We start from the raw sequence: 17,961 nt of genomic DNA, 5'->3' as shown, positions 1-17,961 counted from the left end.
TTTCATAACCTCGTCCACTGCTATGTATGGCAACTCTGTTTGTTTGATTTTGTTTGTATGCTTCTTCATTAAAATATGGTTCTGTGCTTGTGGTGTGACTCCATTCACCTCCACAGATATTTAAGAAGTTATTTTTGTTGACATTCCGTTTATTGAGAAGTCTTTTTTGTAATTTAGTACTTAGTTTTGTTAGTGGTTTCATTCTGTTTAACACTAAAATAAATAACTTTCTTTTGAGAAGGATTGCACTGTCTATCAAAGCTTCTAAGATTCATTTTCTACGGTAGTTTTTAAGGGTTGTGCTTGATTTGTCTCCTGTTTTCATAAGATTCTGAATGACTCTCTGGCTAAACATTTTTGCTAATATACTTTTTTTGGTATGGTTACTTCCTACTATATCAAGATTTATAGGAGCAGTTTTACCAGTAGTGGTAGCTGAATTCTTGTTAATCATTTTCTGTTTTCTTTTTGATAGAGGAGGCAAAGTTTCTGTACTGGAAGATTGTTTTGTTTTGCTAAATGACTGTATTAGCTGTTTTGTTTGAACTTTTTGTACAAACTCTGCTAGAGATGGATGTGTATTTTGGACATTTTTATGTTCATTTGCTCTATTTCTGCGTTGCTTTCTACGGACTTGCTTTCTGGTAGGCATTCTGTGGGGTCTGTTGAAATAAAAAAAGAAGGTATGGGTTGGGCTGTTGTGCAATGTATGTGTGCTGTATGCATGAGTGTCTGAGTATGATGGTAAAGATATATCTGGTGGTGTGTGATTGTGCATTGGGCAGCTACAATTAGTTGGGAAGGGTATTCTTCTATTTGTGTGTTACTATACTGCAGTTCAGATGACAGTAGAAAGTGAGCTAGTGGTGAGGATAAGCACTGATAGTAAATCAAATGGTATAAAATTAAAACAATTCTTTGTTTTGTAATGCTAACATTCTAGGGGCTGAATTATGTTATTTGTGCTCCGAAAAATGAGGATTTGTGTGCTATTCTGCGTGCTAATCCCTGTTTGACAAATGGTGATTTGTGGGCAGAATGGTGCACACATCTTCTATTTATTGGTGCACAAATTACATGAATCACCCGCACAGAGTGTTTGAGTAACAGTAGGAATATTTGTATTTTTATTTGTATTTATTTAGTTTATATAGTGCTTTACAACAAAGAGCAGCACATTTTAACAACAACAGGGTACTAATAATAATTAACATTATAACAGTAATAGTAGAAACAATTTATAATTGAGATTCAGACCAACATAACGTTAAGCAGAGCAATTAAACTGAAGGGGAGAAGGAGAGTAGTGCAGTAGAAGTGAGAGAGAGAGAGGGAAGGGTGGGGAAGAGGAGGAGGAGGAAAACGGATGGGGTGAAGGGTGAGAATGGGGGGAGAGGGAAGGGGAGGGAGTTGATTAAGGAGATAAGGCAAGGGGGAGGGGTTTCATGCTGGGGAATGGAGAAGGAGAGATTTGAGGAAAGTGTGGAATGAGGAAAAGGTAGAAATAGAGTGGAGTGAGAGAGGTAAGGAGTTCCAGTGCAGGGGGACTAGGAGATGGAAGGAGCGGAAACGGGATGTGGCACAAGGGAAAGGAGGAACAGTGAGAAGAAAGTGGTCATCAGAGCGAAGGGAGTTGGAGGGAGTGTAGAAAGAGAGGAGAGAGGAGAGATAAGGGGGAACAAGATCGTGGAGAGATTTAAAGACTAGGCAGAGAAACTAAGGTAGTATTGTACTTAGTCTTTTTTTGTGGAATGAGCAGGTTTATTTGGAGCTGGTGTTTGTAGTTCAGATGTTGCTGTTTTCCAGGAGAGTGGTCTTCACTGCAATTGTAAAGGAAAGAAGTTAGTAATGTTGTGTGTTTATAGCACTGATGTTAATTGAGAGGTTCATTTTTATGTCTTTGTAGTAGTATTCTTGTCTGATTTCTGAACATAGTGTGTTCATGCAGTTTCATTTGACTATGTGAAGCCTTTATATTTTATTTACATTATGTTAGTTCAACATGCTTTGCAAATGAGTATAATATTAAGTGTATGAAATTCACTTGGTTTTTTAAAGCTGTGTTATAGAATGTTAGGAGAAAGAAGAAATGATGTTATATTTATTTTGCAATTTTTATAAGGTAAATGGCAGAAACTGTATAGAAAATCATGGCATATATGCATTTGTGAAGGTGTGGGTAATAAAGCAGAGGGATGTGCTTTACAGGCAGTGGTGTTATTGCAGCTGGGAGCTTTTCAATTATAGTGTCTATGTATGTGAGTGTGTGAAGATGCATGACCTTTTACTGGCTGTGTGTAATTCTATGATACACTACTAAGTGTTTTTCCACAATTATATTGTTATTTCTTCCATCTTCTAATATTATAACTTTTTAGATAGGTGTGTGTGTAAAAAAAGAATAGATAGACAGGTTTGGAAGTGACAGTTGTTATAGCAGATGGAAAAAAATGACAGTAAGTTCATTTTATAGGCTATACAGGTTAAGTGGCAGTTACTCTGTTTATATGCATTTATAAGAGTTGTACATGTACTATGTAGAAAATATGGATACCTGTAGTTTGTATTCATATGTGCATATGCATGCAGCTGCAAGACGAAATTTTGGAGACTTGAAGAGTAGTTTTTGTAGTAGGTGCTTTCCAACGATATGAGACTTGTAGTCAAAGTGATCAAAAGTACATTTGAAGTGCTGAATTCTGATGATGGAGTTAGATGTAGAGGTCTTGGATGTGATTGGTGGATGGTTGTGTGACTGCTTAGCTGTATCCAATGAGGGAATGGCACAGAGTGAAGTGGAAATGGTAGAAGGGCTGTCCAAGTCACGATATGTCAGCGGACATGGCGGTTGTCCGCGGACACTGCATATTACATACAGGGATTTTGGGATGGCGAGGCATGCAAATGAGAATGAGCAGAGCAAGGGATTGGTCAGTAAAGTTTAGTGGGTGTGTTGTGTAAGGAGAGATTGTCAGAAAGTCTTTTTCCTGAGAGAAGAACAGTTAGCTATGGCTGTGTGTTTCAGAAAACAGATTATCTGGATTTTGGGCGTCTCATGGATACATTGGTTGGAGGTGCATGCAGAACACTGTGGAATAGCTGCAGATCTTGGATTCCCTCGTGTGGAAGTGCACTGGCATGGAGTGTGTGGAATTAAGTGGTTGGACTTGGTACCTCTCTGCTAGTTTGGAGACAGAACTTCATCCAAACATAATTATAATTCATTGTGGAGGGAACCGTTTAGGACATGTGTCAGAAATTTCTTTGCAATTTGCGATGAAGGAAGAACTTGGGAAGGTCATGGACATGTTTCCAAATTCTCAAGTAATTTTTTCACGGATTGCGCAGAGACAAATGTGGCTTTGTTCTTCTTCATTTGGTCCACAAATGGAGAAAACAAGGCGCAATGTCAATAAGGCTGTTTGTGCCTTTCTAAGAGATTTTGGCATGTCCTCTTTTCACAATGAAAATATTATGTTTCGTAGTATTATACATTTTTCGCAGAGATAGGGCCTCATTACGACCCAGGAGGTAAGGGGTTTACGGCAGCGTAAACAGCGCCGACCCTTACCGCCTGAGTACGAGGTCCCTTAGCGCCATGGCGGATTTAACACCTGCTTTTAGCAGGTGTTAAAATCCATGGCGCTAAGGGACCATGGAGTTAATTACGCCACCGTAATTTACGGTGGCGTAATTAACGCCTTCCCCACTCCCATTATGCCCTATGGGGCAAAAATGGGAATGGGGAAGGGTAAATGGGGATTGGGGACTTACCGCCCCGCCAAGGTCGGAATGGGGCGGTAAATCCGCCAACCACCATGGCGTAAACGTAGTTTACGCCATGGTGGTAAAGTCACGGCCCAGGCGGTAACTTACCGCCTGGGTCGTAATGAGGCCCATAGAGTCCATCTTACTTATGCTGGCAATCAGATTTTTCTGAGAAATGTACAACATGCATTGCGACCATTTTTGGAATTACAGCATCCATTTTGCAGTAGGTATTGAGCATTTCAAATTTTTCAAACACAAACAAACACCACCAAAAGGCTCTTTTCAGAGCCACCACTTTCTCCCAGACAAAACTGCAATGGTTATGTTAGGGCAGCACCCCAAAATTTTAGATGTTCGCGGACTGTCCGCGGACTTCTAAAAAATACACAGGGCCCTGCTTCATTTATTTTCACTTCTATTTTTAAACTGTGAAAGGCGGCTCTGAAAAGAGCCTTTTTTTTATTTTTGTTTTTTTATATTTTTTTGGTTTTTTATACATGACACACTAGGAGAGGAGGGAAAAGGAGGGTAAGGGGGGACACCAACCACGGGGATAAGAAAGGGCGGGTGGAGAGAGGAAGATGTAGAGTGGGTTTTACTTGGGTAGTGAGCAGATCTTCTCGTGCTCTGAGACCAGAGCCTCAAAAGTACTTCGAAGTCTCTCCCCCCTGCACAGTACTGCGTCGCAGTACATACACAGAACTGTAACCCTCGAAAGGTAAGGGTCATCAGTATTGCGTATGGCCTGTGAGGAATACGCTGTCCCACAGTAGTGTTCCTTGTGGTGACAGGATCGGAAACTGAGGATGAAGTAGAGGAAGCCAACCCACTACGTTCCTCGCAAGGTACAACCTTGCAAATGGCCCCAGTGTGGAATGATTTTAGGTGTTGCTTCATGGTAGTTGTCCCAAAGCTGTATGAACCAGACCTCCCGCGACGGAGTACCATTTTGCACTCTTTGCAGGTGACTCGGTTCGCACGAGCCTTAGGAACATTACCATGAATGGTAAATAAATCCACACCCAAGACTCACGCCGAGTGCTGGTAGTAGGGAATTCCTCTACCTCATTCTCATCATCCTCTTCATCCTCCTCTGCATCCTCACTCCTGTTCCCCTCTTCAGGCCCTTGGGGAGGGGGAGGTGATGGTGGTGGAGGGTTTGGGGGTGGAGGCGGTGCTGAGGCAGATGTAGCACCAGGTGGCAGGACTGCAGCCATGGATGCCATCAGGTTTCAGATGAAAATCTGGAAAGTTGGCAGGAAAATGCACTGTGTTCTGTAAAATAGCCAGAAACACAATGAGAATGAGCTCTAGGGTGTGGCCTTTTATAGGGGTGCTTGTGCGCGTTCGTGGACATGCGCGCTGTCCGCGGACCGATCGAACACCCAAAAAAGGTTCAAAAAATCCCAAAAAGTATGTAGAAACTCAGGATTACTATGTGGGACCTGTGCTATGGTGAGTTATTATTGAAAAATATTGTGGATTGCTTGAAAAGGTAGTTTTAAATTGTTCAGGGACATGAACAGTGTTCGCAGTCAGAACACACGCTCAGCATGGGTGCGGTCATATGATAGCTTCGCGAACATGTCCGTGAAGGGAGGTGGTGTCTGCAGGACATCAAATGCACTGAAACTGTTTTGCGCATGTGCATTGGTGTTCTACGGACACTGTTCGGGTCCTGAAACTAATTAAAAGTGCGTCACAAGTGAAACGAACAGTTACGGACAGGTGTTTGTTCTTAGAACAGTTTCAACTCGCTTGCGAACAATGCGGACAGGTGTGGAATCCTCAGGACACCCCATTTTGTTTATTTGCGAACATCCCAGGACACTTGATGTGTTCTTAAAACAGTTTGAATATGCTTACGAACAGCATGAACAGGTCTAGCGTCCTGAGGACACCCCGATTTTGATTATTTACGAATATTTTAGGACACCATGTGTGTTCTTAGGACAGTTTCAGCTTGCCTGCGAAGAATACAGACAGATCCAGCGTCCTCAGGACACCCCCATTTTGTTTATTTACGAACATTTTAGGACACCGCGTTTGTTCTTAGGACAGTTTCAGCTTGCCTCTGAACAATACGGACAAGTATACCGTCCTTAGGACACCCCCATTTAGTTTAATTACGAACATTTCAGGGTACTGCCTGTGTTCTTAGAACAGTTTCAACTTGCCTGCGATCAATACGGACAGGTCTAGCGAAAATCGCACGAAAAGCAGCGCATATCGATTCATGGAAGGCCGTGCGCAAGAAAACCATCGGATGTGCGCTAAAAAAGTGCGCGGCGCACGTTGTCGCACAGGCCATTAACGGCGTGCGCCAGGTCACAGCGAAAATCGCACAGGCCACAGCGAAAATCGCACATAGCGCGGCGCACACAACAAAAGTAGGCGGAACACGGGGCGTAACACTCGGAATGGGGAACAACTTGCCAAAATGTGGGCGTCACGGGGGAAGTACAGGGTGCAAGTCCGCGGAACGCCCACACGCTCGCCTACAACACGTATTCATGGAATCGAATAGGGCAAAAAAGCGCACGGTCAAACCAGCGCACAGGCACAAACACGACCGCCACAAGAAAGCAGGCGGTAGCGTCTCAGCGCCTGTAATAAATGTGCGCCAAAAGGTGCGCCAAGAAATAGCACCTATATACAGCCATGATGAATGTCCTATACTGTGGCCCTCCAGGACAAATGACGTGCAAAGGGGTACCCACAAACACGGACACCCGCTGACTGAAAAATAACGTGTGCGTGTATTTCGGGGTGCGCAGGAACTTTCACACGCGATTTGGCTGGGTACGTGGATCTCAGGGGTGCGCGGGAAGTCCCACACGCGATTTGGCTGGGTATGTGGATCTCAGGGGTGTGCGGGAAGTTCCACACGCGATTTGGCGGGGTACGTGCGCGGGAATTCACACACGCGACTTGGCTGGGTACGTGGATCTCATGGGTGCGCGGGAAGTCTCACACGCGATTTGGCAGGGTACGTGGATTTCAGGGGTGCGTGGGAAGTTCCACATGCGATTTGGCCGGGTACGTGTGCGGGAATTCACACACGCGATTTGGCTGGGTACGTGGATCTCAGGGGTGCGCGGGAAGTTTCACACGCGATTTGGCAGGGTACGTGGATTTCAGGGGTGCGCGGGAAGTTCCACACGCGATTTGGCCGGGTACGTGCGCAGGAATTTACACACGCGATTTGGCTGGGTACGTGGATCTCAGGGGGGCGCGGGAAGTCCCACACGCAATTTGGCTGGGTACGTGGATCTCAGGGGTGCGGGGCAAGTCTCACACGCAATTTGGCAGGGTATGTGGATTTCAGGGGTGCGTGGGAAGTCCCACATGCGATTTGGCTGGGTACGTGGATCTCAGGGGTGCGCGGGAAGTCTCACATGTGATTTGGCAGGGTATATGGATTTCAGGGGTGCGCAGGAAGTTCCACACGCGATTTGGCCAGGTACGTGCGCGGGAATTTACACATGCGATTTGGCTGGGTACGTGGATCTCAGGGGTGCGCGGGAAGTCTCACACGCGATTTGGCAGAGTACGTGCACAGGAATTCACACACGCGACTTGGCTGGGTACGTGGATCTCAGGGGTGCGCGGGAAGTCCCACACGCGATTTGGCAGGGTACATGGATTTCAGGGGTGCGCGGGAAGTTACACGCGATTTGGCCGGGTACGTGCTCGGGAATTTACACACGCTATTTGGTTGGGTACGTGGATCACAGGGGTGCGCGGGAAGTCTCACACACGATTTGGCTGGGTATGTGTATTTCAGGGGTACGCGGGAAATTCTACACGCGATTGAGCTGTGTGCTCCCAGGTATTCCCTGTACACCCTCCACAGCCCCTGCAGGCAGCCGACACCACAGGGGACTACCCTGCACACCTGCTCATGTCACCCAGGACCCCCACCCCCCAGCAGTGCAGGGGCAGCCTCCACCAGGCCCCCACTCATGCCCCTATCACCCCCACCCCCCAGCAGTGCAGGGGCAGCACCACCAGGCCCCCACTCATGTCCAACTCATGTCTCCCACCACCCCCACCCCCCCAGCCACCATGGGCATCCCCCACCAGGCCCCCACTCATGTCCCCCTGCACCCCCACCCCCCAGCATCCAGGGGCACCCTCCACCAGGCCCCCACTCATGGCCCCTATCACCCCCACCTCCCAGCAGTGCAGGGGCATCCTCCACCGGGCCCCCACTCATGTCTCCCACCACCCCCACCCCCTGCCACCATGGGCATAACCCCACCAGGCCCCCACTCATGTCTCCCACCCACCCCCACCCCCCAGCCACCATCGGCAGCCCCCACCAGGCCCCCACTCATGTCTCCCACCACCCCCACCCCCCCAGCAGTGTGGGGCACTGTCCGCCAGGCCACCACCCATGTCTCCCACCACCCCCACCCCCCAGCAGTGCAGGGGCAGCACCACCAGGCCCCCACTCATGTCCAACTCATGTCTCCCACCACCCCCACCCCCCCAGCCACCATGGGCATCCCCCACCAGGCCCCCACTCATGGCCCCTATCACCCCCACCCCCCAGCAGTGCAGGGGCAGCCTCCACCAGGCCCCCACTCATGTCTCCCACCACCCCCACCCCCCAGCCACCATGGGCATCCCCCACCAGGCCCCCACTCATGTCTCCCACCACCCCCACCCCCCAGCAGTGCAGGGGCAGCACCACCAGGCCCCCACTCATGTCTCCCAACACCCCCACCCCCCAGCAGTGTGGGGCAACCTCCACCAGGCCCCCACTCATGTCCCCCTGCACCCCCACCCCCCAGCATCCAGGGGCACCCTCCACCAGGCCCCCACTCATGGACCCTATCAATCCCACCCCCCAGCAGTGCAGGGGCAGCCTCCAACAGGCCCCCACTCAGGGCTCCTATCACCCCCACCCCCCAGCAGTGCAGGGGCAGCCTCCACCAGGCACCCACCCATGTCTCAACACCACCCCCACCCCCCAGCCACCATGGGCATCCCCCACCAGGCCCCCACTCATGTCCCCCTGCACCACCACCCCCCTCGCCCCCCAGCATCCAGGTGCACCCTCCACCAGGCCCCCACTCATGGCCCCTATCACCCCCATCCCCCAGCAGTGCAGGGGCAGCCTCCACCAGGCCCCCACGCATGTCTCCCACCACCCCCACCCCCCCAGCAGTGTGGGGCATCCCCCACCAGGCCCCCACTCATGTCCCCCTGCACCACCACCCCCCTCGCCCCCCAGCATCCAGGTGCACCCTCCACCAGGCCCCCACTCATGACCCCTATCACCCCCACCCCCCAGCCACCATGGGCATCCCCCACCAGGCCCCCACTCATGTCTCCCACCCACCCCCACCCCCCAGCCACCATGGGCAGCCCCCACCAGGCCCCCACGCATGTCTCCCACCACCCCCACCCCCCCAGCAGTGTGGGGCACCCTCCACCAGGCCACCACACATGTCTCCCACCGCCCCCACCCCCCCCAGCCACCATGGGCAGCCCCCACTCATGTCTCCCACCACCCCCACCCCCCAGCAGTGCAGGGGCAGCACCACCAGGCCCCCACTCATGTCCAACTCATGTCTCCCACCACCCCCACCCCCCCAGCCACCATGGGCATCCCCCACCAGGCCCCCACTCATGGCCCCTATCACCCCCACCCCCCAGCAGTGCAGGGGCAGCCTCCACCAGGCCCCCACTCATGTCTCCCACCACCCCCACCCCCCAGCCACCATGGGCATCCCCCACCAGGCCCCCACTCATGTCCCCCTGCACCCCCACCCCCCAGCATCCAGGGGCACCCTCCACCAGGCCCCCACTCATGGCCCCTATCACCCCCACCCCCCAGCAGTGCAGGGGCAGCCTCCACCAGGCCCCCACTCATGTCTCCCACCACCCCCACCCCCCAGCCACCATGGGCAGCCCCCACCAGGCCCCCACTCATGTCCCCCTGCACCCCCACCCCCCAGCAGTGTAGGGGCAGCACCACCAGGCCCCCACTCATGTCCAACTCATGTCTCCCACCACCCCCACCCCCCCAGCCACCATGGGCATCCCCCACCAGGCCCCCACTCATGTCCACCTGCACCACCACCCCCCAGCATCCAGGGGCACCCTCCACCAGGTCCCCACTCAATGCCCCTATCACCCCCACCCCCAGCAGTGCAGGGGCAGCCTCCACCAGGCCCCCACTCATGTCAACCCACCACCCGCACCCCCCAGCCACCATGGGCATCCCCTACCAGGCCCCCACTCATGTCTCCCACCCACCCGCACCCCCCAGCCACCATGGGCAGCCCCCACCAGGCCCCCACTCATGTCTCCCACCACCCGCACCCCCCCAGCAGTGTGGGGCACCCTCCACCAGGCCCCCACTCATGGCCCCTATCACCCCCACCCCCCAGCAGTGCAGGGGCAGCCTCCACCAGGCCCCCACTCATGTCTCCCACCACCCCCACCCCCCAGCCACCATGGGCATCCCCCACCAGGCCCCCACTCATGTCTCCCACCACCCCCACCCCCAGGCAGTGCAGGGGCAGCACCACCAGGCCCCCACTCATGTCTCCCACCACCCCCACCCCCCAGCCACCATGGGCAGCCCCCACCAGGCCCCCACTCATGTCTCCCACCACCCCCACCCCCCCAGCAGTGTGGGGCACCCTCCACCAGGCCCCCACTCATGGCCCCAATCACCCCCACCCCCCAGCAGTGCAGGGGCAGCCTCCACCAGGCCCCCACTCATGTCTCCCACCTCCCCCACCCCCCAGCCACCATGGGCAGCCCCCACCAGGCCCCCACTCATGTCCCCCTGCACCCCCACCCCCCAGCAGTGCAGGGGCAGCACCACCAGGCCCCCACTCATGTCCAACTCATGTCTCCCACCACCCCCACCCCCCAGCCACCATGGGCATCCCCCACCAGGCCCCCACTCATGTCCCCCTGCACCCCCACCCCCCAGCATCCAGGGGCACCCTCCACCAGGCCCCCACTCATGGCCCCTATCACCCCCACCCCCCAGCAGTGCAGGGGCAGCCTCCACCAGGCCCCCACTCATGTCTCCCACCACCCCCACCCCCCAGCCACCATGGGCATCCCCCACCAGGCCCCCACTCATGTCTCCCACCCACCCCCACCCCCCAGCCACCATGGGCAGCCCCCACCAGGCCCCCATTCATGTCTCCCACCACCCCCACCCCCCCAGCAGTGTGGGGCACCCTCCACCAGGCCACCACCCATGTCTCCCACCACCCCCACCCCCCAGCAGTGCAGGGGCAGCACCACCAGGCCCCCACTCATGTCCAGCTCATGTCTCCCACCACCCCCACCCCCCCAGCCACCATGGGCATCCCCCACCAGGCCCCCACTCATGGCCCCTATCACCCCCACCCCCCAGCAGTGCAGGGGCAGCCTCCACCAGGCCCCCACTCATGTCTCCCACCACCCCCACCCCCCAGCCACCATGGGCATCCCCCACCAGGCCCCCAATCATGTCTCCCACCACCCCCACCCCCCAGCATTGCAGGGGCAGCACCACCAGGACCCCACTCATGTGTCCCACCACCCCCACCCTCCCAGCAGTGTGGGGCACCCTCCACCAGGCCCCCACTCATGGCCCCTATCACCCCCACCCCCCAGCAGTGCAGGGGCAGCCTCCACCAGGCCCCCACTCATGTCTGCCACCACCCCAACCCCCCAGCCACCATGGGCACCCCCCACCAGGCCCCCGATCATGTCCCCCTGCAACCCCACCCCCCCAGCATTCAGGGGCACCCTCCACCAGGCCCCACTCATGTCCCCCTGCACCCCCACCCCCCAGCACCCAGGGGCACCCTCCACCAGGCCCCCACTCATGGCCCCTATCACCCCCACCCCCAGCAGTGCAGGAGCAGCCTCCACCAGGCCCCCACTCATGGCCCCTATCACCCCCACCCCCCAGCAGTGCAGGGGCAGCCTCCACCAGGCCCCCACCCATGTCTCCCACCACCCCCACCCCCCAGCCACCGTGGGCATCCCCCACCAGGCCCCCACTCATGTCTCCCACCACCCCCACCCCCCAGCAGTGCAGGGGCAGCACCACCAGGCCCCACTCATGTCCAACTCATGTCTCCCACCACCCCCACCCCCCCAGCCACCATGGGCATCCCCCACCAGGCCCCCGCTCATGTCCCCCTGCACCCCCACCCCTCAGCATCCAGGGCCACCCTCCACCAGGCCCCCACTCATGGCCCCTATCACCCCCACCCCCCAGCAGTGCAGGGGCAGCCTCCACCAGGCCCCCACTCATGTCTCCCACCACCCCCACCCCCCAGCCACCATGGGCATCCCCCACCAGGCCCCCACTCATGTCTCCCACGCACCCCCACCCCCCAGCAGTGTGGGGCACCCTCCACCAGGCCACCACCCATTTCTCCCACCACCCCCACCCCCCCAGCCACCATGGGCAGCCCCCACTCATGTCTCCCACCACCCCCACCCCCCAGCAGTGCAGGGGCAGCACCACCAGGCCCCCACTCATTTCCAACTCATGTCTCCCACCACCCCCACCCCCCCAGCCACCATGGGCATCCCCCACCAGGCCCCCACTCATGTCCCCCTGCACCCCCACCCCCCAGCATCCAGGGGCACCCTCCACCAGGCCCCCACTCATGGCCCCTATCACCCCCACCCCCCAGCAGTGCAGGGGCAGCCTCCACCAGGCCCCCACCCATGTCTACCACCACCCCCACCCCCCAGCCACCATGGGCATCCCCCACCAGGCCCCCACTCATGTCCCCCTGCACCCAGGTCCTCACAATCCCCAATCATGTGCGTTATGGTCAGCCTCCACAGCCAAAAGGCCCTACCAAGTAACCGATTCACCCACATGGAAATGGAAATGGAAATTACATGTTACACCCCCAATGTTCATAAAGCAAATGAACCCATGTCCGTCACACACAATGGTTGCAATTGAATGGGAAAACACCCAACATGACATGCATGAAACCAATGAGATGATACCACACAGTGAAGTATGAAAACAAAATTGTATTAAAAAAAATTGAATGCAAATGAAATGAAACAAACTGCAATGGCCATGAAAAAAAGATAAGCTGCATGTCCGTCCAAAAAAATCAAAACTACAAATCCAAATCCAAAAAAATGTTGTTCAAAGTCACATTAAAAATAAAATCAATCCGAGAGAGAAAAATAAATGCAAAGACCATTGCTCCATGGAGAATAAATTAAAAATAAAAAAATAAAACAATCCAATGAAGAACTATGTACAAAACATCCAAGGGTCCATGAGCACAACTGAACAAAGGAAACCTACAAAAAACCCTAACTAAAATCCAACTATATACAAAAAGTGGAGCAGTGTCCGTCGACTCCAAATCATAAGAAGAAACAAAGGAAACCTAAAACTAAAGAACTATATACAAAGGCGGCGGGCAAGTCCAGCGGCTCACTCTGTGGTGTTCCGGGCCAGGGCATCATCAAACTCCTCGTCTATGTCCCAGAGGCGGTCCTGTTCCATGGCCCCGAGGGTCCGCAGGGACGAAGCCATCTGCTCCTCCAACCCCCTGCGGATTGCCTCGAGGCACTCGGCTCGCCTCAGGGCCCTCCGCATGGAGTTCTCCGCCTTGACCATCGTGAGCCACGCCTCTTCCGCCCGCCGCCGCTCCGCACCTATCTGCTGGCCCAATCGCAGCCACACGGAAGACACTTCCTGTCCTGGGTCCTCCTGCCCTCCAACCGATGCCTGCCCCTCCGATGTTGATGGCCCCGAGCCATGATGCCTCCCACGTTGACTCTGCTGCTGCCTCCGATGCAACTGCCTCTGCCAGCACGACGGCATCCAGGCTGATGGAATCCACCGACGCCGTCGTGCACGTGCCCTGCCTGATGATGCCGGCACATCCTCCATCTGCTGGGGTACAGTTGCTGTGGTGTCCACCCCTGCTGGACCTCCGACTCCTGACTGTGGCAGGGATGGGATCCCCACCGAGCTGGCTGCATTGGTCAGGGCAGGTCCACAGGGGGCCCTGGTGGCATCTGGGCCGGAAGACGGCAAGGAGAACGACTGGCGTATAGCCTCCACAGAGGAGGAGAGGGCCGCCAGATTGGCAGACACATGCAGGAAACCCCCGAACATGGAAGATCCCAATTGGGCCACGTCAACACGGTGCTCTTCGTGATGATGTGCGTGCTCCTCCCGGGAAGCACGCATGTCATCACGAATTGCACCCGCGCGCATCGCGACCCCAATCAGTACCTTCTCCATACGGACACGGGTCCCCTCGTCCGCAGGTGGAGGGGAGTCAGGTGACATGGACATCCCCTCTACCTGAGGACGGGCCTGGGACGGGGCATCCCTGCTGGTGCATGGTGGTGCACTCACAGGGTCAGGGACAGCGACATGCACAGGCCCCTCCACAGTGACCTGTGCTGCCTCCTGCCCCTGCCCCTGGACTGCACCACTTGCACCAGCAGGGATGCCCCCACCAGGCCCCATGTGTGCCTCAGTGGCGGCCTCCTCCTCCTCTGTGGAAACAACCAACCTGGATGGCTCCTCACCATCTTCCGCCGTAGCAGGCCCCTGTGGGGGCTCACCCACCCCTTCCGCTGCAGCCGTGGGGGCATCCCCGCCGCCTTGCTTCACTAGCCGCTGCGTAGAGGGAGACATAGAACACAAGCATCAGGGTACTGTTCAATGGTCCCCTAGACAGGAAGCAATAGCAGATGAGTACCACTGTCAAAGTACACTTCCATCATGTCCCTCCACAACACATGGGTCAGTCCAGGCAAAACACACACAGTAACAGGCATGGTGCATGCCATGGACATTTCCATACATGTCCAATGGACTCTTGAAACATACAATGATATGGAACTCACATGCATCATGGGTCATGCCTATCACATGCACACACTTCACCTCAGTCACATCCATCTGGCCTCATACACCACAAACACAGCGGATACAAGGGTAACTAGGCTGCATCAGTGAATCTGTGCATTGTCACACACATGTGTCATGCATCCATGGCATCCACAAGTCACAGACACGCAGGTCAGGCACACAGACATGGCTACCATATATGTACCCGGCATCAGCACACATCCCTACCCCCACCCATGTCCAGGAACAGAGACTGGCATGCTCTCATGTGTAAAATCTGCATAGGGCTCCCCATTTCGCATTTAAACACATGCAACAACCATGTGGTTCACACATCACTGTTCGCACATGCATTACCATGATGTCCCTGCACACATACATGCATACGTGGCCTATGTCACACATACAGGCAAGTATCAGACAACCAGCACACCGCAACATGCCCTGTCTCACACAGCAATGCTTGGACACTTACCGCTCAACTCCAGACGGGTCTCCCTCTCAAGGATCTGGGCGTGGAGCGCTGGGCGTACGCGTTCCAGGACCCTCATCTGGATGGAACTCATGCGGCCCCGGCCCCCCTCCACGAGGCGACGGGCCTTCACGAGGGTCCTGGACCTCAAGTCCTCCCAGCGCTTCTTGATCTTCTGGACGTCGCGGGTTGCCACACCCTCCACGTTGATGGCAACCACACAGTCAGCCCAGATCCTCTCCCGTCCTTCCTTGCTGGCGCGGGACGATCCAAAGAGGGCATCATACTGCCCCAGGACATGCTCCACCAGGACACCAACTTCGGTGGCAGTGAAGCTGGTGCCCCTCTGGCCTGGGGTTGCCACTGGTGCCAGATGTGGAAGTGCCCGACATGGCAACCCCAGAGGCAGGAGTGGGTGGGCAACTGGGTCCTGGGGCTGGGCTGTGGAGCGATGTAATCCCAGTCGGGAGTCTTCTGTTCCAGCAGGGGTGGACAGAGCAACTGGACCCCTGCAGATGGCTGATGTGCAGGCACCAAATGGCAGGGCACGGTGGCAGCAGGCAGGCAGGCAGGCAGGCAGCACCAGCAGATGGCACGTGGGAGGCTGCTCGGAGCACTGGGGGGCAGTAATTCGGCCTTCTGGGCAGGAGCGTGGTCTTCCGTGTGTTTTCGCGTGGCCAGCTTGATATGGAGTGATTTGGCACGTGAAAATCCTGCACGTCAGCGTGAAATACGAGGAAAGGCCCTTAGCGCGTAAGCGCGTCAGCACGCATACGCGATTCTATTGGACCAAAGGCCCTCAGCGCGTAAGCGCATCTGTGACGTGACCCGCACGGGTGTTTCCCTCATAGCACGTGATGACGGAGCACACATGGAAAGACTGCACGTCAGAGTGTCATCGCGTGTAATTGGACAAAAGTGCGCGTACACGCGATTGGCCTATGTACGTGTATTTCAGGGGTGCGCGGGCACTTACACACGCGAGTACATCAGCGCAAGTGTATACCGGGGTGCGCGGGAATTTCCACACGCTATTGGCTTGGGTACTGGATTTCAGGGGTGCGCGGGAAGTTTCACACGCTCGCCTACAACACGCGCAAAGAAACACGTACGCCAGTAGGAAGCAGGCATACGTCGACCCGCGAAGCATAAATTTGCGCGCAAATAAAATAACAAGCTCAGACGCCAGGATGAATATACCGTTCCTAGCAGCAGTGGCCGTGGGCTACCAAAGGAGGAGGAGGAGGATAGTCAGGGCCAGAATATTCACATCCAGAACCAGCCTTTTTAGGATGCCTGATGACCAGGTGTATGGGAGGTACAGGTTTCCAGGACCTCACATCACCCACCCTGTGCTCCCAAGCACACAGCCCCCTGGAGAAGGTCCTCAATGTACTGCACTTCTTAGCCACTGGATCATTTCAGCGGACAAGTGCCATAGTGGGTGGGGTGTCACAGGCCACGCAGTCACGCTGCCTACACCAGGTCTTGAACATCATCACTGCACGCCCATCAGTCCGCAGGCACATATACCTGCCCAGAACACCTGCAGAAAGGCATGCTGCAGCCCTGGATTTTTACAGTGTGGCACGATTCCCCAAAGTGCTAGGTGCCATCGACTGCACCCATGTGGCTCTACGTCCCCCCAGGGCATCTGAGCACATCTATAGGAACCGCAAGCACTGGCATTCCATCAACGTGCAGGTAGTATGTAATGCAAAGGGAATCATCACCTCAGTATATGCCAACTATCCCGGGTCCACCCACGACAGCTTCATTTACCGAATGTCCACCCTAAGCCGGGACCTAGAAGCTGGGCGGCATGGCGATACATGGCTGCTTGGTGAGTATGAATGCCACTGCACATGCATGCATGTCAGATACTGAGCAAGGTCACAACCCCACCAATGATACCAATCACCACCTCCACAGGGGACAGTGCCTACCCTCTCAGCCCCCACATGATGATGCCAATTCGGAACCCCACCACGCCACCCGAGGTAAGATATAACACAGCCCACATTGCAACCCGGGGCATAGTGGAGCGCACATTCGGAGTGCTTAAGTCACGCTTTCGCTCCCTTGACCGTTCTGGCAGGCAGCTGTTATACGCTCCCCTAGTAGTGTGCAGGATCATAGTGGCAGCATGTGTCCTGCACAACGTTGCAACACGCCGGGGCCTGGCCGTGGACATGGTGGTGGCCCCACATCTCCAACCACATGCACGGCCGCTGCGCATGGGAGGGGAAAGGGCACGGGGGGAGGCAGCCCGTACACAGCTAGTGGCTAATTACTTCACATAGAAATCACACCCCTGTGGAGTGCACACTGCCCTGGCACATACCATCTGACAATCAATGATGACTCAACCTGACACTGATCCTGAATGTCTGGAGAATCAACCGTCCAAACCATATCAGCCTGAGATTGTTCACCTGGAAGTGTTACAATGTGTGCATCCCTACCTACACAGACACCACCAATGCAGTTTTGTGAAAAAACACATTCATGCAGCTAAAATGAATACCCACTTGCAAAATGCAACATGAGGACAGTGCCATGTCACCCAACCCATCCCCAGCACCGCCACACGACACACCGTGCCATGTCATGCTATGTGCAGGTAAACAAAGTAATCCCCACAACATGACACAAGTGTCACAATGTACAGTGTCCCTAATTGAAACTCGCGACACCTGAAATTCTCACAGTAATGCAGGACCAACAACACACTTGAGCAGGTATTTAGCAATAACACTTTTCAGCCACTGACCCTCTAAACTACCATTAACATGACATTACGAATGTAAGGAATTAGTAGTCTCACCACCTCGAA

This window comes from Ambystoma mexicanum, chromosome 1p, assembly GCF_040938575.1.
Source record: "Ambystoma mexicanum isolate Mex_15411 chromosome 1p, UKY_AmexF1_1, whole genome shotgun sequence".
Lineage (NCBI taxonomy): Eukaryota > Metazoa > Chordata > Amphibia > Caudata > Ambystomatidae > Ambystoma > Ambystoma mexicanum.
Note: the sequence above shows the minus strand (reverse complement) of the source record.